The following is a 26,799-nucleotide window of genomic DNA, read 5'->3' on the forward strand; positions in this document are numbered from 1 at the left end:
TCCCGTAGGGATCCCGGACGGATCCCGAAAACTATCAAGAAATGATGCCGGAAAGGCCCCCAAATGATCCCGAAATTACGCCGACGGAATCCCGGACGGATCCCGAAAACCTTCTAGAAATGATGCCGGATGGTACACCAAATAATCAAATAATAGTACTGAAATGACCCTGACGGGATCCCGGACAGATCCCGAAAACCATCAAGAAATGATACCGAAAGGGTCCCCTAATGATCCAGCATTTGTCGAAAAAAAGTCCCGAAATGACCCCGACGGGATCCCGGTCGAATCCCGAAAACCATCCAGAAATGATGCCGGAAGGGACTCAAATGATCCCGGACGGATCCCGAAAACCATCCAGAAATTATGCCGGAAAGGTTCCCAAATGATCCCCATATAGTCCCGAAAAAGCCCCGAAATTACCCTGATGGGTTCCCGTACAGATCCCGAAATCCATCCAGAAGTGATGCGGGAAGGGTACCCAAGTTATCCCAAAATAATACAGAAAGTCATGAAATGACCCCTAAAGGGTCCCCAAATGATCCCAAAAAGTCCCGAAATTACCCTGATGGGTTCCCGTACAGATCCCGAAGTGATGCCGGAAGGGTCCCCAAATGATCCCGTATTAGTCCCGAAAAAGTCCCGAAATTACCCCGACGGGATCCCGGACGGATACTGAAAACCATCTAGAAATTATCCCGAAATAGTCCCGAAGAAGTCACGAAATGACCCTGACGGGATCCCGTACGGATCCCGTAAACCATCCAGAAATGATGCCGAAAGGCTTCCCCAATGATCCCTTATTTGTCGAGAAAAATTCCCGAAATGACCCCGACGGGATCCCGGTGGAATCCCGAAAACCATCCAGAAATGATGCCGGAAGGGACCCAAATGATCCCGAAAAGGTCCTGAAATGACCCCGACGGGATACCAAACGGATCCCGAAAACCATACAGAAAATATGACGGAAAGGTTCCCAAATGGTCCCCACATAGTCCCGAAAAAGTCCCGAAATGACCCTGGCGGGATCCCGGACGGATCCCGAACCCCACCAAAAAATGATACCGAAAGGGTCCCCTAATGATCCCGTATTTTTCGAGAAAAGGTCCCGAATGGTGCCGACGGGATCCCGGTGGAATCCCGAAAACCATCCAGAAATGATGCCGGAAGGGACCCCAAATGATCCCAAAAAAATCCCGAAATGATCCCGACGGGATCCCGAAAACTATCCGGAGTGTGTCACTGCTCACTTTGTAAACCCTCGACTTATTTGACCCATTGTGTGTGTAATATTGGTGAAGGCCAGTATAAGTAAAGTTATAATGACCCCCACCCCCTTTCCATGTTCGAAAAAATTTCGCTAGTAGACTATTGTCTGTGTCCCAAATGTCATCAAAATGCGTGTAGCCGTTCTGGCGTGATTCGGTCACAGAGACGAAAAAATACAATAACTAAATTATAACTGTTCCTAGGGTGGGGAGGGGGCCCTCCCCCTTTTCAAAAAGATATAGCTAGTAGATCCTTCTAGACTATTGGCTATACTGTGATGCCGAAAACGGGAATTGATTTGTTATTAGTGCTGTCGGAATGAACGTGATTTCGAGCAGCTGATGTATATTTGACACACAGGAAGTATGGCTGCGATGTGTGGGAGGTTGGAAAGGACGTGATTCCAAGCCACCCGCCCAAAGTTACTGGAGCTGGTGATAAGAGTGGGAAGTTGGAAAGGACGTGATTCCAAGCCACCCACCCAAATCATTGCGTATTTAAGGTAGTCAGCAGATATTTTTTTATTACGTGGAGTGAGTCACACGTATCAATGTTTTTGCAGTGCTTATTGAAGTCAGTACACAGACAACGAAGAGGTTCGTGCATTCCAAAATTCAATCTGCATGTGCTTATATGAAGCGGTTGAAAATGTCTAGATGGTCTAAAGGGAACATTAAATAAAATTTCACCAAGCAGAAAAGGGCTATTTACCACCCCTCTAATAATTTTTACTACAAATAACACACCTACCATATCCCTACGACTCCGTAACGTAGGGAGCTGAATAAGTTTTAAACGGCAGTAGTAGGAAGGGGTCCCAAGGTAAGTCCCTTAGCGCAAAAAGCAGGAATTGCTTTTGAACCGACTCTAATTTGTCGCAGTGCCTCTGGTAACGAGGGTTCCAGATTATCGAAACGTATTCTAATATTGGCCGCACCAAAAATATAAAGAGAGTTTTAGTAATATATGGATCATCGAATTCTTTAGACCACCGTTTGACGAACGCCAAAGTCCCTTTGGCTCTGTTCACGCAACCTTCTATGTGCAATTTAAAGTCGAGTTTAGGGTCCATCGTAACGCCAAGGTCTACAAAACTAATGACTTGGTTAATTGTGTAATCATCAATCATATACAGGTGGCTTTGCATTAATAAGCTAAAATTAAATGTTAACAAAACAGACTTTATGATCATATCCAGAACGATTAGTAAAGATTCGCCGAAAATTGATCTAAAAATTATGAATACAAAAATTGAGGAAGTACAAATATTTAAGTATTTAGGGGTACAGATTGACAACAAGTTAAAGTTTAATGATTACATTGAATATATAGTTGCCAAAATTGCAGAGCTGGGTAGTAATGATTACTTTAGGTAATCAGTACCCGTCGATTCCCCATTACATGTACTTGAGGAAAGTAATCAATTCCTTTCCTCCACAACAAAGGAATTGATTACATTTCAATTCCTCAAAAAAAAAAAAATACCAAAAGTAATTTCGTTTTTTGAGGCTCAAGTACAAAAAATTGTTTGTTTGTAATTGAGAAAAAAATACTTTGTTCAAATGTAATTTCTGCCCAAGTACTTTGGAAAGGAATTGGAAATGTAATTGAAAATTTTCCAATTACATTACAAGGAATGGAAAAAGTACTTTCCAATAGAAAATGTTTTTAAAACACAATTCATTTCTTCTCGCCATATATGACGAGGGTTATGGTAAGATTGTATCATCGTAGTTTAGATTTTCTGTTGAATGGCCGGCCAATTGCTTTGTACGTGGCTAGCAATGCTTCTTCATCTTTTCCCCAAGTGCTACTGGCAAGCGACTTGAGGATTTTGTTGCGGATTTGTACTTTAGATACAACTTCGATGGCATACTTCTTGAAGGTGAGAGTGTGACCGAATGTTGCTCCTAAGATATTTTAATGGCTGACAATCGGTAACGCAACACCATCGACGTCAACGTCCAATATTCCACGTCGCAAAACAGTGATCGTGGATTTTGCCGGCTAGGTTCGGATAATTTGCAGTTTATGTTTTTATACAAAGGGGAAAGGGTGAATCTTCTATATCTTGGAGTATAGTACCGTGGTTGACTGTGTCAAAAGCTTTTGACAGTGCTGGTAGTGCTATATATTTTGCGGAAGCCATGCTGATGAGTGGCTAGGCGAAGATTCGCACTAAACGGAGCAGGAAGGTTTCTAATGTCTTCGCTACTGGCGAACAGAGTAATACCGGTCGTTATAACTCACCTTCGTTAGCCGGTTTCCCAGGCTCGGAAACGTGCGTCAGATAGCTTTCTTCCTCAGTGCCAAGATGTTTTAGCATTGGCATGACTACTCCATTTGGACCTATTGAATTAGAAGGTTTGGCTCTTTTCATGGCTTCTTCAACCTCTGTGCGGTGATGGTAACGGGTCACACGTCGTGTTTGTGTCTATGTTCACCTCATCCGGGGAATTAAAAATTCCGGGCATTAAAAAATACCGGCAAAACCGCTCACGCATCTCTTCGAGTCACAAGAGTTGTATCGCCAAAGGCGATGGATAAATTACACAGGCCGACAAAATTTAACCAACATTCAGACCCAGATACCGGACTGTATATTTTCGAAGGTTTATGATGCTCTGAAGGTTTAGAATTGCTCTATCAGCTCTGGTTTTCGAGATATCCTAACCTAAAAGTGCAAAAAACACCATTTTTGCCCATATTTGAGGTTATGTAGTCTTGCAGATGTTTTCTTTCACCAATATTAAAGGATGCCATCTTTAAATTCAAGTCTTCTTCTTTCAAATGGCGTTGAGTTTGCTTAAATATTTTTTCCCTGAGATATAGCATTTTGAAATTTTGTGGTGTGGTAGGGGTGGTTTCTAGGAGTTAGGCACTTTTAGGTTAGGATATCTCGAAAACCAGAGCTGATAGAGAAATTTTGAGGCCAGATTTCGACTCATAGCATGAAAATCCTTCGAAAATATACAGTCCGGTTTCTGGGTCAAAGATGCTGTCGGCCTGTGTTATCATTGTGTTTTTTTGGGTTAGATAAGGACTTTACAGAATCTTTTAATTAATTTTTAAACATATATCAGGTGAGCTCGAATCATAGCGCTGAGCCTGGTGATATTGCAGCACAATGGAAATCAATGTATAGATCCCAATGTCCAATCCTGTGCCGGTATATTACCGTGGAGATTTGTTACCGTGGAGATTTGCGCTTTATCCACCACCTCGAACTTCGCGTTCGCGCCTTGGATTTGGAGGTTTGGAACCACTTCCTCCAGCCACATCATGTTCGTGATGCGGACACTATCATCTTCACACCAGGGGCTTACGTGGTTATTCCGTTATCATCTTAAGCATTAAGAAAATAAGCTCCCTTTCTACAGATCTCCACCTTTCAGGTGATGTCCTTCCTATGACTTGCAGCTTTCGAGGTAGTTGCTATCTCGCTATTGGGGCCATCTGTCTTACAGCTTTAGGCCTACTTATCTTGTCTATGCGGCTGCCCTGCCTCGCGGCTCTGGGACTGAGTCCGCTCAGACTCCTGAAAGCAAATTTTTCGCCCTCCGCCGAACGTTGCCTCTTCATTCTGCCATTCGACGCTTCTTCCACCTCGTACCGGTTGCAGTGCCGAGAGTTTCTCGCAGCAAACCTTTTGAACTGCCTTGGAACTACTTCTACTGCCTCATGAGCCCATTCATCGATTTAGCTTTTATATCGGGACTTTTATTTTTAAAAGTCCGAGTTTAACTAGTTCTATCGGACTCAAAAAATAAAAACCCCAAAAATAATTTTTTTCTTCATCCAAATATGTTTAAAGTCCAAAATTAATAGTTTTGCAAGGACTTATATTATAAAAGGAATATCAGTTTCAGCCCCTGGAATAATGGGGATACCATTACTTAAAAACTCACAAATTTTGCGTAACGCCGTATTGCCAAAAGCGAGGACAACATCGTACTGTGAGGAGGTGGAAATGCAAATATCCCGACTTAAAATCAATGAGGCACAGAAGAACATCTGACCACTAAACTTTTCAAACAAGGAGGCGAAGCGATGCATCATTTCTACGCAAACTTTTAAATATTAAGAAGCATTTGGCATTGAGAAATTTAGTAGCACCTGGTGCCGCTATACCTTAGCTACACTTCACCTCAAATGCTTCTGAGGTTTTATACGTTTATACGGACGTTTGTCATTGTCTGCTTTAATATTATTTATTACAATATGGTTCAGAAGAGGCAACTATTGATGGATCAACAGATCAAGAATACGAGAAAAAAGTTTTCCCGAACATTATTGGTATTTACGTTATGCCAGCTGAATGAATCAAAGAGAATTAAAAAGTATGCTGCTTACCTATAGCCACTATCCTTTGATAGCGGAGGAAGGAGAGGAGATCCCTTACCAGTTACCACTCAAAAGAAAAATCTGATGAAATAATGAAAAGTGTGACCCGAAAAGTCACCCACATCAACCCGCGTAAGTTCCTATACACTTGTAGTTTTTCAATTACTTTCGCAATTCCTTTGAGGAATGGAATGGGAAATTCGAAAGTACTTTTTCAATTCCTTGTAATGTAATTGGAAAATTTTCAATTACATTTGCAATTCCTTTCGAAAGTACTGGGGCAGAAATTACATTTGAGCAAAGTATTTTTTTTTCAATTACAAGCAAAAAATTTTTTGTACTTGAGCCTCAAAAAACGAAATTACTTTTGGTATTTTTTTTTTTTTGAGGAATTGAAATGTAATCAATTCCTTTATCGTCGAGGAAAGGAATTGATTACTTTTTCCAATTACTGAGGAATGTAATGGGTAATGTAATGGAATTTAATTTACCCAGCTCTGCAAAATTGCCAAGAAAATTGGATTGTGGAAGAAATCATGTAAATATATAAGTAAAAAATATAAATTGAAAGTCTACAGATCCATAATTGAGCCGCACTTTATATACTGTCCAACAATATTTTTTATTGCTAGTGATGCACAAGTAGATAAATTACAGGTTATGCAAAATAAAGCTGAGATTTATCCTTAAGCTGCCATACGACACCCCAATAAAAACTATGATCGAAACACTTAATTGGCTCAGTGTAAGACAGCTTATATTTTATCAAAGTATTGTCACGAATATTAGCAGCACTAAGGGATTCTATCATCTCTAAGCCGATGCTAAGCAGTGATTCAAGTCACATCAATAATTCAATCATTATGACTACACATATGTACGTATACGCAAGGAGAAGCAACGCACAAACACATGCAGATATCTTATCTGAGATATGCAATATAATTGTGGAAGTGTCGCTCACAAACACACGCGCATATGATAGCTATACACGTACATCTGTAGTTATAATTATAACAGATAACCAACTAGTAAATTCTAGAAATGGAAGCGCCTAGAGGATCCAACGAGGAAATCAAAGAGTATAAAAGGCAACCACGGTAGAGGCGCTGCAAGCAGTTTTGATTAAGACGCTATCTGGCGAGCAATAGCAGTATTATTTATTGTGAAGTACTTTAATAAAGACCATTTTTCCATTATTAAATATTGGAGTTATGTATTCGACAGTTTAGTGATTCGAACTTAGAAGAAGGTTGCAAATAAGAGGATTTGCAGTAAATTCGTTACAATTGGTTCAGAAGAGGAATTGTTGAATAAATTCCGAAGATTGGGAATACAACTTGTACATGGCAAAGTTGAGTGAATTGAGGATCCAGCAACTGAAAAATGAGTTGGAGAACCGAGGATTGAATACAACCGGCAATAAGATCGAACTTCCAGCACGGCTACGAGAGGTAATGGAGTCGCAAGGAATCGATGGGGACGAGTATGTCTTTTATCCTGATGGGGACGAGACAACAACAAAAATTTAAGAGAAAAACGAAACATCGCAGACAGTTACGAGCAGAGACTTGAACATGATTTTGGCTGCAATATCTGCACCGGCATCAGCAGTAACATCAATGTCGTCGCAAATGTCAGAAATGTCGACACAGATTACATTCAAGATGGAAACACAGCTCGCAGAACAGAAGACATATATGGCATCCCAACTGGAAGAGCAGAAGACATATATGGCATCCCAACTGGAATCACAAAGGCACGTATTTCAGAAATGACGTCGCAAGTGTCATCTCAGCTGGAAGACCAAAAGACATATATGGCATCTCAATTGGAAGCGCAAGAGGCACGTATTTCAGAAATGACGTCGCAAGTGTCATCTCAGCTGGAAGACCAAAAAACATATATGGCATCTCAATTGGAAGCGCAAGAGGTACGTATATCTGAAATGTCGGCAGAAATTTTCGAACAGGTATCATCAAAACTGGAAGCGCAGGATGCAAAAATGGCTCAGCTTCAGGCAGAAGTAGATGATTTAAAAGGTCGTATGGACGAGTTACAACTAAATCGCCCAGCTGTTTCAGCAAGCAATCCAAAGGTAAAAACATCATCCTTTGACGGTTCTGTTCCTTTCCAGGTGTTTAAGATTCAGTTTGAGAAGACCGCAGCAGTGAACAACTGGAGTGCTGAAGATAAAGTTGCTGCACTATTCGTGGCATTGAAAGGATCTGCTGCTAAAATACTACAGACTATTCCCGAGGGAGAGCGAAACAACTCTGAAACATTGATGAGCGCTCTAGAGAGGCGATACGGAAGCGAACACAGGAAGCAGATACACCAAATAGAGTTGCAAAATCGCCACAAAAAGCTAATGAGACTTTGCAGGAGTTTGCGTCAGATGTCGAAAGCTTGCACATTTGGCGAATGCCGACGCACCCGTGGAATACACCGAAAGGGTAAAAATTCAGAGCCTTATAAATGCATTGACTCAGGAAACTGCCTCGCTATTGAGTAAACCAGCTTACAGAGCTCATCGTGTGGAAGTGGAAAGACCAGATTGGGTAGACACAATTTTGGAAGCACTGAAGGGATCACAACAGAAAAATGCCGGAGTTATTAAATGTTTCAAGTGCGGCAACCCAGGTCATATTGCACGACATTGCAGCACCGGTCCCAATAGCTCCAACAACGTGGGTGGCCGTAAACGCAGAGCTGAAGGAGAGGAGCAAATCTCCAAGTCCACTCAATCGTTAAACTAAACCGAGTCAGCCGCAAGGGGCGACAGCTGGCTCCCTCAATTGAATGCCCCATAATCTCTCTCACAAATTGGAAGAAGGTCAAGCAATCTTACTGTCGGAGGACATGTGGATGGAAAGGAACGTTTACTGACTCTAGATACGGGTGCATCTCATTCCATCATTCGATCAGATTTAGTCAACAAGAAGATAAGACCATTGCTTGGAGCAAAATTGCGTACAGCCACGGGAGAGGACACCCAGGTAATTGGGGAAGTAGCATGTGAAGTAGCAATTGGGAACGTCACGGTACTACACAATTTTATAGTGGCAGAGATTATTGATGAAATCATAATTGGAGTGGACTTCTTAATCGACCAAGGCATCAAGATCGATATGCAAAGCAAGACGATGCGATATAAGAACATGGATGTGCCACTTAATTTCGGCTACGAGAGAGGCTACAGCAGTAAACGAGTGCTGGTGGAAGACAGTCAGCAAATACCACCAAAATCAGAAGCAGTCATCAGGGCAAAGGTTGATGGAGATTGTGGGACAAACAAATTGTGGGTTGTCGAAGCAGCAAACAAATCAACACCGAACATACTTGTAGGAAAAACCCTGGCTATGACGAAACAAGATGGATGTATTCCGGTAAGAGTACTCAATGAAGTCACCACTCAAACTGACAAAAGGAGCTATATTGGGAAGATGCCAAGAGGCTGAAGTAGTTATTGACTGTGAACAGCTCCAGGAACACGTTTCAACTAGCAAGACTGATCTTTCGAATGACATCGCGGCATGGACGGAGGGGCTAGATCAATATTATCAGAGAAAGGCGAAGCAACTGCTCCTAAAGTACGCAAACATATTTGACCAGGATGGTTCCAAACCAGGCCGTACCAATGTTGTGAAACATCAAATTGACACTGGAGACGCGAGGCCGATAAGTCAAGCTCCACGTAGAGTTCCACTGGCGAAGCGGGAAGTTGTGAGTCAAATTATACAAGAAATGAGCGACAGTGGCGTCATCGAACCATCAGCTAGTCCCTGGAGCTCACCGGTAGTACTTGTAAAGAAGAAGGATGGAAAAATGAGGTTTTGCGTGGACTACCGAAAGTTGAATGACGTTACAAAAAAGGATAGCTACCCATTGCCAAGAATTGACGACACTCTGGACTCGCTCTCTGGTACGAAATGGTTTTCCACACTGGACTTGAAAAGCGGCTACTGGCAAGTGGAGGTGAAGGAGGAAGACAAAGAGAAAACAGCCTTCAGCGTCGGAGATGGTCTTTGGCAATTTACAGTAATGCCCTTTGAACTATGTAATGCACCAGCTACTTTCGAGAGACTTATGGATCAGGTATTGAAAGGACTACATTGGAAAAAATGCTTGGTGTACCTGGACGACATCATCGTATTGGGCAAGAACTTTGATGAACATCTTAAAAACTTAGAGGAAGTTTTCCAGAGAATAGCTGGCGCTGGTCTGAAGTTAAGTCCCAAAAAGTGTGCGCTGTTTAAAAAGGAAGTAATTTATTTGGGTCACAAGGTAACGACAGAGGGCATCTGCACTGCGAACGAAAATATAGAGGCTGTAAAGGATTGGCCAAGACCACAGAACCTACATGAATTGAGAAGTTTCCTTGGGCTGTGCACATATTACCGCCGATTTGTACCAAATTTTTCCAGCGTAGCCCATAGCCTCCATGAGCTTACAAGAAAAAATAAAGCTTTTTAATGGAAGAAGGAGCAAGAAGGGGCTTTCCAAACATTGAAGGAGCGTTTGTGCACTGCCCCAATGTTGGCATATCCGATTCCAGGAGCAACATTTATTCTAGATACAGATGCGAGTGGATATGCTATAGGAGGCGTTTTATCACAACTGGTCGGCGGACAGGAGAAGGTAGTTGCATATTACAGCCGTTCGATTGGAAAACCAGAGAGGAACTATTGCGTTACACGGAGAGAGCTGTTGGTATTGGTAGAGTGCATTAAACATTTTCACAAATACCTCTACGGCCAGCGATTTCGCGTCAGGATAGATCACACAGCGTTGAAATGGCTTCTGCAGTTCCGTAATTCAGAAGGACAATTGGCACGGTGGATCGAGCGGCTACAATGCTATGACTTTTCCATTGAGCATCGGAAAGGTAGTACCCATCGGAATGCCGATGCAATGTCACGAAGACCATGTAGTTTGGAATGCAAGCACTGTTCAAAGGCCGAGGCTAAAGAAGACATTATGGATGTCCGAATAATGACTATAGCGTGTGCCGATGAATGGGATAAGGAACAACTAAGGAAGTGTCAGCTAGAAGATACAGATCTGTCACATGTTATGCAAGGGCTCGAACGAAACGAAAGACCAAATAGAGAGGTGCCAGCAGAGAGTCCCATTGCGAAGTCATATTGGGCACAGTGGAACAGTTTAGAATTGATATCCGGTTGCTTGCATCGAGTATGGGAGAGTGAGGATTGTCAATGCAAGAAGAAACTGATAGTTGTTCCCAGAAAGAGGATTCCTGACGTGCTCAGCGAGCTGCATAATGGTCCAAGTGGAGGTCATCTTGGAATCACGAAGACGCTCGAAAAAATTAAGCAGAGATTATATTGGGTTGGTTGCCGTCAGTCGGTCACCGAGTGGATTGCGAACTGCGAGGTTTGCAGTAGAGCGAAAGGGCCCAAACCCGAAGCCATGGCCAGATGAAGCAATATAACTCAGGTGCGCCATTTGAAAGGATCGCTATGGATGTCGCAGGTCCATTTCCTACTAGCAACTGCAGAAACAAATATGTACTGGTGGTTATGGATTATTTCAGCAAATGGCCAGAGGTATACCCAATCCCAAAGAATGAAGCGGAAACAGGAGCAGAAGTATTTATAAACAATTGGGTTGCAAGGTATGGGGTACCAGTGGAGTTACATTCTGACCAAGGCAGGAATTTCGAATCAGCTGTGGTCCAGGAAATGTGTAAATCATTGGACATTCGAAAAACACGGACAACTGCATTGCATCCTCAGTCCGATGGTATGGTGGAACGTTTCAATAGGACCTTGGAGGAGCATTTAAGGAAAGTAGTAGACAAGTACCAATAAGGAGTGGGATAGCCGCATACCATTATTCTTGATGGCCTACCTATCGGCAGTGCATGAGACAACGGGCCAAACTCCCGCAAAGGTAATTTTTGGCAATGACCTTCGACTGCCAGCGGATTTGAAGTATGGGATAGATGCCGATGCGGAGAGAAATGTCAAGAAATCCACTGGTGTCTTGGAAGAAGAGCTGAGAGAGATACACGATCTGGTAAGGCAACGAGCAAAGATTATGAGTGACAAGATGAAAGCGAGGTACGATAAAGCAATTAATTCGGAAGGGTTTCAGGAAGGAGATTTGGTGCTGTTATACAACCCACAACGAAAAAAAAGGTTTGTCCCCGAAATTGCAGTGTAATTGGGAAGGCCCATACAAAGTTGTAAAACGGATCAACGATGTAGTGTACCGCATACAAACCATTGGCAAACCACGAACCAAAATGAAAGTAGTTCATTTGGAAAGGCTGGCAGCGTTTAGATCGAGAGATTTTTCTGATTCAAGTTACATCAATAATTCAATCATTATGACTACACATAGTATGTACGTATACGCAGGGAGAAGCAACGCACAAACACATGCAGATATCTTATCTGAAATATGCAATATAATTGTGGAAATTTCGCTCACAAACACACGCGCATATGATGTCTATACACGTACATCTGTAGTTATAATTATAACAGATAACCAAATAGTAAATTCTAGAAATGGAAGCGCCTAGAAGATGCAACGAGGAAATCAAAGAGTATAAAAGGCAACCACGATAGAGGCGCTGCAAGCAGTTTTGATTAAGACGTTATCTGCCGAGCAATAGCAGTATTATTTATTGTGAAGTACTTTAATAAAGGTCATTATTCCATTAAGGTTGCAAATAAGAGGATTTACAGTAAATTCGTTACAGTATGAAATTTGTGTTTAATATGAAGACTGGTATGTTGCCTGAGTATTTGAGTGATATACTAATTTATGTTAATGAAACCCACTCTTACGTAGTCAAAGAAAACAATAATTTTAGACTTCATCTCATCAAAACAGAACTCGACAAGCAAAATATATTTCATAAAGGCTTAAAAAGTTTTAACGAACTTCCAAATTATATAAAAAATAGTAATAATTTGAAAACATTAAAAAAAAAGTTTGCTAGAGCACTGTAAAACTCTCCCGGTAAGGTAAACATGTTTTAATGTCCTTATTTTTTTTGGATTTTTCATGTACGGACACATGATGGGGTATGCACAACCAGCTATGCCTTAAGCTGCTGAATGATGAACCGAAAATGGATCGCCCGACAGAAAAATTTGCATACGAAAATCATGTCAGAAAACTAGGGATTGGGGACGAAACCTCGAAATCGCAGTCTCAGGCCGAAAGTTGTTGCGTTGATGGCACTCACGCGCTTTCAAATTCAGGACAGGATTGGAAACACGTTCTTTCCAATCTTCAAATTAATAAGCCGTAAAAATAAACAAATAAATAAATAAGTAACGAAAATACGGCTAAACAAAAGTTGGAACAGGGGGGATTGGAAAGACGTTCTTTTCAACCTCCCATTATATGCTGAGTTCTGCTGATCGGAATCTTCATGCACGCCGATGACTGCACAATAATGGCCACAGGCCCAGGTCCACAGATCGATGAGCTTTGCAACGAAATAAAAAGCTACCTCCCTGATCTCTCCAGTTTTTGTCGCCTCGCGAAACCTGACATTATCATCGACTAAATCATCGGCGACCTTATTTACAACATGTACGTCCAAATGTCGACCATGTTGAACATCTACGTCGATGGCACTATGCTACCGACTGTCTTACACCCCAAAATCTTGGCTGTGTCGTATGCAGCCGCAATTGTACCGGAAATCCAGAGCCACCATAAACTCATAATCTCTTGCTGGCAGTACTTGTGGTAAAGATAAAGAAACGCTCATTACCACTTACAAAGCAGTTGGCCAGCCGATTGCATGCTACGCGTCGCCGATATGGTCGCCAAGCCTAAAGACTACTCACTGTAAGAAAATACAGGCCTGCCAAAATACTGGCCTCAGAACCGCTACGGGCTGTCTTCTTATGCCCCAGAACACCACCTATATACAACGAGGCTAGAGTACCCGCCATTAGGGCTGAGAAATGAAATGCTGAACAAACAGTTTCTGTTGAATACCCAGAAACTTAGGCACCCCAACAGACATCTGATTGATGAGGCCACACCTCCCAGGGGCTTAAGAGGTCGTCTCCGTAAGCATTATGAGGATACGGTACCTGAGATCACAGCCGTATGAAGGAAAAAACCACAAGCAGGCCCTCAGTGATATCCACAACCAGGCGTCAGACCTCTATGCAAGGAATTGCCCGGTGAATCCTGTACTCAAAGAACAATACCCAAAACTAGCAGAGGAGGAACGCACTCTCCCTAGGGAAACGCGCGTCACTCTAGCTCAACTTCGATCTGGTTACTGTAACAGGTTAAACTCTTACCTATCCAGAATCCACCCCGACATACAAAATGTATGTCCTACTTGCAATGTGTCCCCACATGACACCAACCATGTCTTCAATTGTGCCAGAAGACAGATATAAATTTAAGATTATTCAAATTGGGGCGACAATGACAGTACTTCAGGACAAAGTCGCAAATGCTATAAGTCACATCGTAGCGAGGGCTTAAGGGAGAGCATGCCATTCCGAACATCACCCTGGGAGATAATTAGGGAGCCAAGATATATCCGATCACAAAGTCCCGGCCTCGTTTGAGAGCCATCCAGAATTACAGTGGCATGGTCGAAGTTAGATTTAAAAAACTCCGCAAATAGCTCAACGGTCACAGTGAGAGACTGTCAGCTTACCCCATTAAAGCTCATGCAGATCGGAGCCATTGTTCATGTTAAACCATCTAAAGCCGGTGCTTAAAAAACTTGGCAAAAAGGGATTTTAATATCTAGCACATGTGTTCAACCTGTCCTTGTCCACCTTTATCATCATCCCCTAAAATTGGAAAATGGCCAGAGTGGTATCGCTGCTAAAGCCTGTGAAACCAGCTAACGTGGGAGACTCATATCGGCCAGGAGAGATTCCTATCGCCAGTAGGCAAGACACTTGAAGCCGCGATGCTTCCTTCACCGCAAACCGGCAGCTTGCCAATCATGGGCATGGCTTCCGAAAATTACATAGCACCACCACCGCGCTAAACGCCATCAACACACAGATAAATTGTGGACTGAATCAAGATCCCTAACATAGAACTATTCATGGCACCTTTGATACAGTCAACCACGGAACGTTGCTGCAAGACTTGGAAGCTTCCACCCTTACTCCCAGTTTCAAAAGGTGGATTGAAAATTGTCTGTGTGGTCGGAAGTTACTGGTGCGGTTCAGGAACATATAAGCCTAGAAGCTTTCTTCCCGACGAGAAGGAGTTACCATTGTGTCCTGAGTCGATGGCTGCACGGTCATGGCAATAGGTGTCGGTTCATCCATCGATGAGCTATGCTATCAAATCAACGACTGGCAAATATCGACCATATTGAACATCCACGTCGATGGCATTACGCTACCGACTGTCTTATATCCAAAAATATTGGGTGTGACGTTTAAGTCTAGAGCTGCATAAAAAATCCTCAAGTCTCTTGCAGCACTTGGGACAGAGATAAAGAAACGCTTTTAATAACCTTGAAAGGAATTGACTGGTCGCTTGCATGCTACGCGGCCCCAATTGGGTCCCCGAGCCTAAAAGAAACACACTGGAGGAAACTGCAGTCCTGTCAAAACACCGCGCTCAGAACTGCCACTGCATGGATGTCTTCTTATGTGCCCAGAACATCACCCACATAATGAGGCGAGCATACTCCTCATAAAGAAAAGAAATACTGAGCAAGCAGTTTCTGCTGATTACCATTTGATTGAAGAGGAACTCAAGATGTCATTTTCGTATGAACTATGAAGAAATGAGGCGATTTGAAAAAGTGGACCATTATGACAGGAATCACCCGGTGAACTGCGTTCTTTAAGATAAATACCATAAACTCGTAAATACAGCAACCTCCCCTAGGCAACGCGCATCACTCCAGCTCAACTTCGATCTGTATAGTGTAAAAGGTCAAACTCTTACTTATCCAGAATAGACCCCGGCATACCCAATTTATGTCCCGCTTGTGATGTGTCCCTACATAACACCAACCATCTTGTAATGTCGAACCAACGCCTCTAACACCCTTATCTCTCTGGTTCAACCCTGTGGAAACATGCAAGTTTCTTTGGAATCCCGTTAAAGGACATTGATGCCAACTAGTGAGTGGTCGCACCCATTGGATGGTGCAAAGCACCGCTACAACAGCAGTAACAACAAAAACATGGTCGGTGATAGTGCCAGATCGCACGAGGTGAAAAACCACCTAGAATGGATAGATAGATATTTATTTGAAAACTATTGAAAAGCCAGGTCATGTTGCCATTATCGCGCAGTCGTCGGCATAGGAAATCATAGTAACTCCTTCTGGTGCGAAATACAGCTTTGATAAGTAGAAGTGGGGATAGCGCACTACCCTGTGGCACCTCTTATTTAATTCCCCGACGTTTTTACTACCTCATCGCCAAGGTTTATCGATGTTGATGGGCTTTTTACCATATATACATAAATCCGGTACGTCCCCGTAACCTGACCATCTCCGATCTCCGATTTAAAATGAACAAATTAAACCCTTTAGGCCACCTTGCTAAAGAGATAGGATTCGCCACGGGTAGGTGATGTTGCAGATTTCATTGAAGAAGCTATAAACCGCGCTGGCAACCCCCAGACGTGGTGTCGATACACAACCCCATGAAGGTAATGAACAGGCAACTTTCCTAGTCGAGCAAGGCGTTATATCAGCGTTCTATGGTCCAGAGCCCTTCTGTGGACTCACAACGGCATACACTAAGGAAACCATAAATAACTCGGGAAAAAAACTTTTGACACAACACTGGATTGAAAACCCAGGGCAAAGACAGGCCAGCAACGAGATCGTCAGGCAAACTCATTCATTAAAGCAGAGAGGATCTACGAACTATCACACTGAAGACTACGATATCACCTGAGTAGGTTAAATCTATAGGATACATAAATCTGTCGATTTTGTGAGCTGGAGGATGAAATGCCGGCTCACATTCTCTACGAATGACTTGCTCTAGCAAGACAGACACTCTCTCATCTAGGTGGCGTGACTGAATTCCGTCGTGATATGGAGTAAGAAGCTTTAAAAGGTTATGTACCTTAAAAAGGTTGGCAGATCAAGCACAAACGATTTAAATAAATGTCGAGGCCTAATATTATTATTAATTTTAAACTTTGTCAAATGACATGAGTTTACCTCCCTATAAGCTAACTCGTGAGTTAAAAAGATAACTTGCCCTTTCGCAAGCTTGCCTTAGAAAGTTAAAAAAGTGACTTCTACCAATTTCAAAATAAACTTTTCATAGTATGGATGGCATTGTGCTTCCCTTTGCTGCTATCTCACACATTTTAAAATGCTTCAACAATTTCCTAACATTTTCGCACATTCGCCATCTGTTCTCACAAAATTCGCAAAGTCATATCGTTGTTTTTTTCACATTTGTTTTGCTAAATCTTTTGTTTGTTCTTGACTTCGTACTAATATATGGTATATTTTGATATCCAATGCAAGTTTTTTCTTTGTTACGAATAACATGTGCAAAATTGAAAAGAAAAAATTCTTTATGATATATGTATATTAGGGTGCATCGATTTGTATGGACGAAAGTTAACCGATATCGCGCCATCGATTTTTCGATAGGATTTGGGCTCAGGAAAAAAAGTTCCACTACGCATACCCAAAGAAATAATTAAAATTTCATTTTTTTGACTTTTTTCGACTTTGATTTTTAAGGTTTTTCATGGCCTACTAAAATTTCTTTTTTGCAAAACTGTTATCGCCAACGTTTTTAGCGGAAATTTTTGGGTCGGACAGGGTATACATGAAAATTTTACAATCAAATGATAATTTTTTTAGTAGGTCATTAAAAAACTTAAAAATCAAAGTCGAAAAAAGTAAAAAAATTAAATTTTGTAGGCTCGAAAATTATTTTTTTGGTTATGCGTAGTGGAACTTTTTTTCCTGAGCCCAAATCCTATCGAAAAATCGATGGCGCAATACCGGTTAACTTTCGTCCATACAAATTGACCCAGTCTAATGTACATACTTCTTTAAATATATGTAGGTAGATTAAATTTTCTTAGTGCACAAACATTAGCATTTATGTATGTACATACATACATACAAACATAAAAAAAAATAAATGTAAGGCGCGATAACCTCCGAAGAGATCTAAGGCCGAGCTTCTCTTCCAATTTGCGTCGTGCTCCTCTTGATTTTCCCTACAAATTGGCCGGACGGGACCTACATGTTTTATGCCGACTCCGAACGGCATCTGCAAGGCAGATGAGTTTTCATTGAGAGCTTTTCATGGCAGAAATACACTCGGAGCGCTTGCCAGTCACTGCCGAGGGGCGACCCCGCTTAGAAAAATTTTCTTCTAATTGAAAAACCTTATTTCTAAAATTTTGATGCTGCTTTGCCCGGGAGTTGAACCCAGGGCATACGGTGTGATAGGCGGAGCACGCTACCATCACACCACGGTGGCCGCATACAAACATACCAAAACAAAAATATAAGTTTTGTTTAAGAATTTTAACGAGATGTATTTTTCACCATTCACAACAGTTGCGTTCCAATGAAGCGTGATCCAGATACGGATAAAAATTCAACTTGCAAATGCAACAACAACCTTGGGATCTTGATATCTATCTGGATCAATTTCGAATTTGTGGACATTTTTTTACAGCATACCCTCTGTAAGTGTTGCCAGAAAAAAATTCTTTGGGGCTAGAATCTAGAAAGAAAGGGCTAGAAAAAGCTAAATTTCTTTCAAAGTAAATTTTCACATTTATTTCAAATTAAACACAAATAGAGTTATAAAAAAGGTACAGTAAACTTAAAAAAAAAAAAAATAAAAAAATAAGGTACAAAGTTATGTTTTTTTTTAACTTGTTTTGCCATTTGGCGGTAAGGTATCGTTAAAAAGTAAGCAGTATTTTTCACACTGCTACGATACCGGCACGGCTATAGGCTCGCCAAAAATACGACTTGCGAAAATGTTGGCCGATGAAAATTAATTAAAATTTTTTTATTCAATTTTTAACGTCCTAAGGGTGCACGAATCACCATTAAAATACACTTGTGCGATATTCAAGTTTATGCTGGCATGAAATATGTATGAAGGGTCTTAGACTTCAAAATCTATTATTTCGTCCTCAGAAGATTTATTATTATTGCTACACTCATTTTTGTGTTCATTAGTCATGACAGCATTTATTCAGCCGTTTAAGACCACTTATTGTCAGAAGCGAATTTAACATAACTAAATTCATTTTGTTTCTATGTTTGCTTTTAATCAAACTCATGTTTGAACCCGTTCTTTCAACTTCAGCATTACTTAGTGGCAGCACAAGAAATGTAAGCACAAAATCGACAAGCTTTTGGAATTATACTGTTATACTCTTTAACATCAAACCAAAACCTTAAAGTTGAAGACACATTTTTCCAATTTTAGAGATAGATATTTTTCCACTGCATTTGTAAACTCGTTATTTCATCAGTGCTATACTTGTTTTTTTCATTTGTGAAATATGAAAACCGTTGAGGTTTTACAATTCTCAATGTGTTTTCAATCGGAAAGAAATCTATTTTGCTAAGCATTTCTATATTGTGCAGCAAGCGTTGCCTTAATTGCTCTATCAATTTAATTATGAAGTCATGACATATATAACGTATCTTTCTTTTAATGAATTCGTCTATACATTTATCTTATTTTTTTATTCGTATATATTCTTCAAAGGTATAATGAAAATAAGGTGCGGGAGACAAAAATTTATTATAATCTGAAGTTAAAGGGTCGAAACTCTTAGAAGGTGACACGATGCTGTTGCATAAGCATGACACATTTTATCGATTAAAGTTTTTGTTATAAGTTGAGTACCGAGTTGCCACATCATACATAACAAAACAAATAAAATAAAACTTCGATACACATAAAACACATTACAAATTTCACAAAACATATTGTCGAAATAGATTTGGAGCCAAAACGGGAAATATTTTAAAGAGGGCCAAAAAAAGAGCTACGGACTAAACAGGAATTTTTGGAGCTAAACGCAAAAAAAAGCGCTAGATTTGGCTCCAAAAGCCCCAACATGGTAACACTGCCTTCTGTACTTGGTAGCACTTACAGACATATCGCTCATTTACTTCAATAGTGTCATAACTAAAAAAACACAATTTTCCAGGAGAGCCATTCAAAGAATTTAACTGCCATAAGTTGCGCATATAAAGGCATATTTTCATTTGTATAGCACGTGGTAAATTTTTAACTGATCAGAAAGATTTTTTTATGCAACATAGATCATGTTATTAGGTACGTTTATATGTTACTAACTCAAAAGCCATGTTTTTTGAGTTGTGACACTATTGAAGTAAATGAGCGACATGCACTAGGGCATCCAATATTTAACATATTTTTTTCACTCTACCACCCATAAATTAACTTTAAGTTTGAAAACAAATTATTAAGGCCATAAAATAATTACCTTGTATTCATTTTAAATCATGATAGAAAACCCATACATTGTTTATTTGAAAAATACAAGAACCACAACCTAATGTGCAATTGCTTTTTGCACAAAGCTCCCCACAGGAGTACAATTTTTAGTGTCAGCCTTGGAACGATAGTTATTTAGTTCAAAACGCTTCTTTTGGTACATTTCCCGACTGTTTTTGACGTGTTTTAACTGCCGACCCCTTTGTTAAGCATTAGTAAAAATAAAAAATAAATGTAAGGCGCGATAACCTCCGAAGAGATCTAAGGCCGAGCTTCTCTTCCAATTTGCGTCGTGCTCCTCTTGATTTTCCCTACAAATTGGCCGGACGGGACCTACATGTTTTATGCCGACTCCGAACGGCATCTGCAAGGCAGATGAGTTTTCACTGAGAGCTTTCCATGGCAGAAATACACCCGGAGCGCTTGCCAAACACTGCCGAGGGGCGACCCCGCTTAGAAAAATTTTCTTCTAATTGAAAAACCTTATATCTAAAATTTTTGATGTTGCTTTGCCCGGGGTGCGAACCCAGGGCATACGGTGTGATAGGCGGAGCACGCTACCATCACACCACGATGGCCGCCAAGCATTAGTACTCTAGCTTTTTTTAAGTGCAAAATCCCATAAAATTTGATATCCAAAATATATCGCATTTGTGGCATGGTTTAAAGAACGTAATACTAGTTATTAGTTTGATAATTTGTTTAACCTTTTTAAGTAAAATTTTATGGAGCGATTTGGAAAAAGGGTTGAAAATAACAGGCACCCTATTACGTGTACACATTCGTTGAGTGCTGCCAACTCTCATAATACTGATTCTGATCGTTCCAATGAGATTTGATCGTGATCCGGAGCTCGATGACTCAATGGAACGCTACTTACTATAACACGCATAAAGGCGAGCCACAATCAACTTTTTATATAGATGGATGGCAGGAACTTCGCCACAATCACAGAAGATGTTGCGTTTGTAAATATAAAGGAAATTAAGACTAAGAAATTGTAGTTTATTTCGCCTTGCACATTCCAATACCAAATTTCGCGTAGTAATGTTATAAAAATTCTCACTATGCAAGAAAAAAACTTGCTAACACATTTTTTGCATTAATTTGTTAATTGCCATATTTAACGGTGAAAATGTTAGAAAATCACCCACGAGTGGGACAAATAATTTCACTTGCGAAGTGTGAAAGCACCATTGGCCAAAACAAATCTCAAATTTTGCTTCCTATGCTTTGCTAGCAACAAAAGTGGGAAGTTGGCTACTTTTCCATGTCAGATGGTGCTAGTGTCGCTTAATCTGCCGTTCTCCATAAAAGTACGTGCAATCTACCTCATTATGCATAAAATTGCGATAAAGGCATTTATATGAAAAACTATCCTTGTGACGGGGCTTTAAATGTGTATGTCTGTGGTGTTGATATTAAATGAAAAAACTGACATGCATACATACGCACTCCCGAAGGTAAATAACGCCAGCGAATGCAGGATTTTTCACCGTACGTTCTAATTCAACATGTGTTCAATATGTGATGTGGTGAAAGTCCCACTCAAATTGCATTTTCAACCTGTTAATTTTGTGTTACATCTTAAAATTTCACTCTCGTAATTTTTTCATAACGCGTCTAAAGAAGTATAACTTCAAAAAAATATCAAAGCTGCCATCAAATTCAAAGGGTTGTTCGGCGCATTACGAATTGGTACCTTTATTTCTAGTTTCCGAAAAGTACCGGATTTATATTATGCAAAGAACTATCAGCACAAATAACACTCCCCAAAACCTTTTAAAAGAACTACATCTGTTTGAAATAAAAGTCTACCAAAGACACACAGCGACTTATGGGAAACATTTCAAGACCGAATCTTGACTAGTAAGCCCAAATATCAATAACAAAAACAATTGTATAAAGCAATATGAGCATGTCTCGCTAATTAAATACAGATAAAAATATTTTTTTACAGTTTTTGGGACTGTACAAATACCAGGATACCCTACACCTTTTTTTTCCAGGGCATTTGTGTAGGCGTTTAATTAAATCGTTACTGTGTCAACCTCATAAAGCCCGTTTTTTCAGTGGCCGTTTAAACTCCAGTGAAAATTTACCAGAGCTTAGTAGCAATAAAGTACCTACGAGGGTATAATCCTAAAATTATCGAATCTCCAACTGGAAAGAAGAACATAATTTAAGGAAAAGTTGCAGGGTTAATAGATTTGAAGAGGGCTTTTGAAACAATTGACAGAAATCTAATGCTCACTAAGCTGCATAAAATTGGTATTATGGACATAAAGTTAGTAGTTTAAGAGTTTTTAACCAGCCGGAAATAAAACCCCGTAATTAAGTCTGTGGTTTCGGATGAGGAGTGGTGGAAATAAGCCTTCCTCAAAGTTTTTCTAATCGGGTAAGCCTCGGTATTGATTTGGAAAACACTCCTAGTGTATATGTGACAAGAAAAGCTTCTGAAAATTCACCGCCTTGCAGATGCCGGTTGGAGTTGGCGTGAAACATGTTGGTCCCATCACGCCAATTTGTAGAAAGCATTAAAAGGAAGCACGACGCAAAGTGGAAGAGAAGCTCGGCCTAAAATCTTTTCGGAGTTTATCGTCATGTATTTTTAAAGTTTTCTTGATTGGTTATTTAATATTTTATTACCAATATTTATGGTTCATATTTCGATACGCTTTTTGTTCATATTTGATATCTTTGTAAAATTGAGCTTTAATTGTTTTACAGTAATATTTGAATGCTTTTCACAGTTATTTTCTGATCATATTCGTGAACATATTTCAAACGTTTTGGTTGAGTTTTTTAAATCATTTTTGAATGCGATTATGATGCATTTATTCTTCATATCTCATGCAAAATATGATACTACACGATAATCTTATTTCATCAGAGGAAGAAAGCATGCGGAAGTGAGCTATTTGAACCAAAGGTAATTCGCAAACAAACTAGACCTGCGACTACAACATCCAGCATCCGCTATGATCGTCAACATCTTAAAATACGATATGGTACGGGATGTTGAAGCTATATCCAGGTACATATGTCAAGAGAGTTTCACTTACCTTGGGGTAAAATAGTTCACAACCTTTGTATTGTCTAATGGTTGGATTTGTATTTTCTGGGAAGCCGAAGGTGGAGAAATGGTTGGGGACATCTTTTGTTAGGAGCAGTATTTGCACTATTTTTTGTCTTGAAGAATAAAACTTTAATTTCTGAACTTCATGATTGAAAAAATGTGTGTATAATGAAAAGTATAATTTTAACAAGTATAAAATTCATTATTCAGTCAACAAAGATAGTCAGAAAAGATTCAGAGAGCTGAATGAAAAATGATTAAAAAATTTTGATCACCTAAAGTAAACACATTTGGTTCAAATATGATTCCAAAAAGTGATTGAAAAACTATATTCAGTTTTTGTCCATCGAAAGGTAAGCATATTTGATTATTCTTGTTGTTAATTTTTATGAAATATTAAAATTTAATCATCGAAGGACTTCAAAAATGATTCCAAAAAGTGATCGAAAAATGATTTCCGGTTTTTTATCATCAAGAGTATTCATATTTGATTATTTCTTTCGTTCAATTGTATGATAACTCATTATTTAGTCGGAAAGAGTAATCAAATTGTATTGATATGTAGGGAAATTCAAAATGTAATCACCTAAATGCTGAGTGGGATATTTTACATAAATTACAAACATATTTATTTAACGGTTGATATATGTAAAGGTGTATATTGTGGTTTACAACTCGGCTAACATGACTTAAGACCGTCCCCGGTCATATAACTTAAAAACTAAATTAACAATCAGATAAAAACTAATATTTCATAACTCATTTAATTATTCAGCAGAAACGACCTCATTATTATTATTTACAAGCCACTTTCTCATTTTATTAGCTTCAACAACGCCATCATACGGTTAATGAGTCTCAGACCACATATCTATCATTTCCTAAAATCTTATGTATTACGTAAGGGCTTTTAAGCATCGGTATGAATTTTTTGTTTGTTCCCACAACCGAATATACATTTTTATTCTTTTGCTCTCACACTTTTTTTAAGAAAACGTTTAAATTATATTCCTGCTTTTTCTTAATAGCTTTAGATGCATTTAATATAATCTAAGATCACGCGTTTCATTAACATTTATTCTATTATCTACATAAGTACCCTGTGAACTCATCCACTATCTCACGCCTCTGTTCTACGCCGAATAAAAGTTTACTAGGAGAATTTCCCGTAGTACTGTGAACAGAATTATTATTTATTTATTTATTTTATTTTTTTTATTTATTTTTATACCTTTCATGAACATGAAATGGTATATTAACTTTGGTCCGATGTTTGTAACGTTGAGAAATATAGAAGATAAACTCACCATTACGTATACCGAATTGATCAGGGCGACGAACTGAGTTGATATAGCCATGTCCGTCTGTTCATCCGTCTGTCTGTTTGAACGCAAACTAGTCCCTCAAATATTGAGACATCTCAATGAAATTTGGCACAAGGATGTATTTTTGTATTATATTAGACATTTGTCGGATCCGGTAGGATCGGACCACTATAACATATATCTCCCATACAACCGATCGTTCAGATAAGACGATTTTGGTCATTCCTGCCGCAATTTAGAAAGCATAAATGTGAAACTCGGTGATATATATTCTAATATATCATAGAATATATCCTGAAAAAATTACTTTGATCGGAGCTATATATAGTTATATCCCATACAACCGATCGTTCAGATAAGACGATTTTGGTTATTCCTACCGCAATTTAGAAAGTATAAACGTGAAACTCGGTGATATATATTCTAATATATCAAAGAAGATATCCTGAAAATCACTTTGATCGGAGCTATATATAGTTATATCCCATATAACCGATCGTTCTGATAGAAAGGTTTTTGGCCATTTCTCCCTTAATTTAGAAAGTATAAACGTGAAACTCGGTGATATATATTTTAATATGTCATAGAAGATTTTCTGAAAAAATCACTTTGTTCGGAGCTATGTATAGTATATATCCCATACAACCGCTCGTTCAGATAGAAAGTTGTTTGACAATTTCTCTCTTAATTTCCAATATAAAAACGTTAAACGTGGTGATATTTATTCTAATATATCATAGAAGATTTCATGAAAAAAATCATTTCGATCGGAGCTATATATAATATATATCCCATACAACCGATCGTTCAGATAGAAAGATTTTTGCCCATTTCTCCCTTAGTTTCCAATATAAAAACGTGAAACTTGGTGATATATGTATATTTTGATATATCATAGAAGATTTCCCGTAAAAATCATTTCGATCGGAGCTATATATAATATATATCCCATACAAACGATCGTTCAGATGAGGGGGTTTTTTGCCATTTTTTATTTTATATTTATCTTAAAAATCGTTTAGGTATGTACATCTGTTCACTATATATTTCTTATCTTATACATCCGAATATTTGGAGATTACGAACGGGATAAGATTATTGTTCAGTCCCATTCATGAAAGGTATGAAGTCTTCGGCACAGCCGAAGACAGTCCCGTCCTTACTTGTTTTTATTTAAAGTCGACACAAAACGAAAACGGTCGACTGGTAAAGTATAAAATTTGTACAAAAAGTATTATAACTTATAAATTATAAGATTAACATTAAAAAAAGTAAACATGCATTTAACAATTCAAATTGAATCAGAGAGAGTATCAAACTATAAAATATCAGGTCAAATTAGAAGGTATCAGGCTATTTAACGCAGTAAGCGAACATTCGATACTTATACATTTTTACAGGTCATTGTAGCGCGCACACCAAATCAGCAGAGGTTAACCTTTTTCGAAGTTTAGGCGACATAGCGGTAAAAGAAAAGGCACGTAAGGTCTCGACGTCCTAGCGGGAACAGCGAAATTAAGCCGAGCTAGCAATTCAGAAGAGTCAATCTCACCGATGACCAACTTGTGGATGAACAACACCCCAAATAGAATTCTACGGTTTTCAAGAGTAGGTATTGATTAATCAGAAGAAGCCTTGGCATATTCCACTTGGAGAAGTTTGTTGGACAAATCTGCATGGTTAAATGGATGACGTAAGTTTTCCTAACATAGTTTTCAAAACTATTTACTCATACCACTTGTCCATTTGCTTGTGGAGAGGCAGTAGCTACTTTAGTATGTAATATGCTTCTCTTTAATAACAAGTTTTCAACATCCAATGACGTAAAACATGTACCTCTGTCGCTTACAATGCGTCTTGGATACTAACTAAAATATTTATCTAAAGCAGCATTAACTTCTTTGGTACTTGTTTAATTTGTCGGATAAACTTTAGCGAATTTTGTTAAAGCATCAATCACAACTACGAGCATAGTACAGGTCTACAAGTAGGATATGTAGCAGCGCGCACATACACAGCCACGCTCACCTGATAAAATTCTTGTTCTTGTTCGTTTTTTGTGTGGATGCTATTTGGCACTGTTGTACTTCTTAGGTCCAGAAAAAGTGTAGTAGGTGCTAACGAAAACTGCGTAAAAATTTAATTGTAAAATTACAAAGAAATATCCTTATTTACTTTCAAAAGAGCACTTATTTACATCTCTCTTTAAAATCCATATGTTTTGGACAATTTTAGTTAACAAATTGTGATACTTTATTACCGGGGACGATTGCTAAAACCTGACCAAAACCGTCCGGGGAGGTAT

At 39.3% G+C, this 26,799-nt stretch overlaps 1 protein-coding gene across 7 annotated transcripts in view; it reads left to right on the forward strand.

The window, feature by feature from the left end:
- Positions 1-26,799, forward strand: part of LOC137250280 (myotubularin-related protein 3) — a 208,017-nt gene that overhangs the window by 37,803 nt on the left and 143,415 nt on the right. The window contains exon 1 of one of the 7 annotated variants that reach the window (XM_067782788.1): positions 25,979-26,187. The exons of the other annotated variants lie outside the window; for them this stretch is intronic. The gene's annotated coding sequence lies outside the window, so the exon portion shown is untranslated. Of the gene's footprint in view, positions 1-25,978; positions 26,188-26,799 lie in introns of those variants that run through there. 7 annotated transcript variants of the gene reach the window in all.

This window comes from Eurosta solidaginis, chromosome 4, assembly GCF_040869045.1.
Source record: "Eurosta solidaginis isolate ZX-2024a chromosome 4, ASM4086904v1, whole genome shotgun sequence".
Lineage (NCBI taxonomy): Eukaryota > Metazoa > Arthropoda > Insecta > Diptera > Tephritidae > Eurosta > Eurosta solidaginis.